Source organism: Crocodylus porosus, unplaced genomic scaffold (genome assembly GCF_001723895.1).
Source record: "Crocodylus porosus isolate Cpor-Errol unplaced genomic scaffold, CroPor_comp1, whole genome shotgun sequence".
Taxonomy (NCBI): Eukaryota; Metazoa; Chordata; order Crocodylia; family Crocodylidae; genus Crocodylus; species Crocodylus porosus.
In genome coordinates this window covers 13,045,791-13,048,595 of record NW_017728951.1, presented here as the reverse complement: position 1 = coordinate 13,048,595, position 2,805 = coordinate 13,045,791, and positions in this window count along the sequence as shown.

The following is a 2,805-nucleotide window of genomic DNA, read 5'->3' as shown; positions in this document are numbered from 1 at the left end:
AGCGACATCATAAAAGAAATCACTACATCATTAGACACTGCAGTTTTGATTTAAATACTTCTTATGGTTGGGGTAAGGTACAACTAGAAACAATATACATTTTGGGATTAATGTGTCCTATAGACTTTGAGGCACTGATTCTTACCTCCTGTGAAATCATAATTGCAGTTGGGACAACAGCAGCTGGTAATTTGCTGGTCCTTGATAGGGTTAGGAACATTTTCATCTCAATCCTGAATGGCCTGTGAAAATGTATTTAAAATATATTTATTCCCCATAAGATAAACACACAGTCTTTCTCTTCACTATTTTCCTGTAGCTTGCTCATGATGGAATTTAGTTGATTGATTGATCTTATTTTGAGTTCCACTAAATGGCTTAGCAAATTCATGAATATTAAAGTCATATTTAGAAGATTTACTAGCAATAGTGATGACATTAGCATTAGTCCAAACTGAAAAAGAAACCCCATTCACAGTTTTGTTGATTTGTTTTCCTGGTCCAATTTGATAATGATATTTTACCAGCACAATAACCAACACAGTAACGCAAGATACCAGAGTAGGACTGTCTGTTTTCAATAAAAATCTCAAAGTAATCAGAACCGTTTCATACGGAGGTGCCTGCAAGTCCTCCTGCAACCCCAGGGTCAATGCCTTATTGGCTTCGGCATACTTGTTCCAAGTCAGTTATTCTCAGCCCAGATGCTGTGGTGGGCCACGAAGTTTTTGCAGATCTAAGTGCTAACATGGCTCATAAGATAAATCCAAAGATTTCAAATAGAAATCCATAGTTGTGGGCTTCCTGCCTTCTTTGCAACAGAAAAAAAACTGCTCTATTATTTTTCTGTAGTAAAAAAAAAACAATAGAAACTAAGAGCTGATGTTTTTTGAGGGATGCCTTTAGTCTAAAAAGGTTGAGCACCACTGATCTGAGTTCTGAACACGCAAGTTGTACATTTGATATTCAAAACCAAAATCCAGAGCAGAATTAATGCCACACCAGAGCTTCCTTCAAGCCTTGGTTTAATGCTGGGCCACCAATTTAGGATTGACATTCTCAAGAGTCTTGTCTCAATCTTGGTAGCCACCTGCTACTAAGTCATGAACTGCATATATTAACTCATGTCTGAGGAATTTGGGAGCCATTCATACAGGAAGTTTGTTACCTGACTCATTCACAAAGACTCCTTCCACCACCGTTAGCTTTTGATAGTAATGGTCATAAGGCTTTGGAAGTTTCAACTCAGGCACTTTCAGCATCATCGCCCAATATTTTTAGCACCTGACAGCTGCCAAAACCTTTAGCATGCAACTGAATTTGGCCCTGTGCCTTTGACCTGGTCAGTGTTAACAGTAGCTGTTTCTGATTTAGCAAATACCTCTGGATACCAATTTCTCTGTGTCTCTGTGTTTTGCTCTCTCTCTTTTTTTTTTTTTTTTTTTTTTTACCAATTCTCATTCAGAGCGGTGGCAAATGGTAGCAAAACTGAGTTTTATCAGAAGCTGCTGAAATAGGAAACAAGCAGGAAGAATTGGAAGACCTCACACAGTCAAGGAACTATAATGTGATTGGACTAACAGAGACTTGGTGGAACAGTTCGTCTGTCTGGAGTACTGTCATGGATGGATGTTCAAGAAGGACAGGCAGGAGGAGGAGTTGCACTTTATGTAAAAGAGCTGTATGATTGCTCAGAGCTCCAGCATGCACCTGGAGACAGGCTTCTTGAAAGTCTCTGGGTTAGGGTCAGAAAGAGCAACAAAGGTGATGTGGTAGGTGTCTGCTATAGATCACCAGACCAGGAGGATGAGGTGGACAAAGCTTTCTTTAAGCAGCTAGCAAAAGTTTCCTGATCACAGATTCTCACAGGGGAATTCAATCACCCTGACATCTGCTGGCAGGGCAATACAGCAGTGCACAGGCAATCCGGAAAGTTTTTGGCAAGTGGTGGGGACAACTTCCTTGTACAAGTATTGGAGAGGCCAATTAGGGCCGTGCTCTTTTTGACCTGCTGCTCACAAACAGAAGAAATGGTGGGGACTGTCGTAGTGGATGGCAACTTGGGCACCAGCAACCATGAGAAGACTGCGTTTACGATCCGAGGGAAAGGAAGGAAGAAGAGCATCCAGAGTAAGGACCCTGGACTTCAGAAGAAACGACTCACTCAGGGAACTGATGGGCAGGATTACTTGGCAGGCCAGTCTGAGGGGGAAAGGAGAGCTGGTTGTATTTTAAAGGAACCTTACTGAAGGTGCAGGAACAAACCATGCTGATGTGCAGGAAGACTAGCAAGTATGGCAAAAGACCAGGTTGGTCTTCAATGAGCTAAAACACACAAAAAAGAAGCTTACAAGAAGTGGAAACTTGGAGAAACAACTAGGGAGGAGTATAAGAATATTGCTTGGCCATGCAGGGATAGAATCAGGAAGGCCAAGCGCAAGTGTGTTAGCAGCAAGAGGAAAGTCAGGGAAAGTATGGCTCATCTGAGTTTTGTTAGAGCTTCAGAGCATCCCTCTGTCCAGTTTTGCTCAACTCCCTTTTTAGGGAGTCACTTTGGAAGTTCAGCAATGAGGATATGGTATAACTAGGAGTGAAATCTTCATGAAACTCTGTGAAGTCTAATAAGGATTTAAGGATGAACAGATCCGTTGAATGGGGTAAATTCTGAATAGCAGTTCCCTTCTCCTGCTCAGTAGACCATCCCTCTTTGGAGCTCAACAGCCTCAGAAAACTAACGCTTCGGGACAGAAGTTAGGTTTTTCTCGGCTTAATTTTTAATTTGGCTTAATGTAGCAGCCGCAAGAA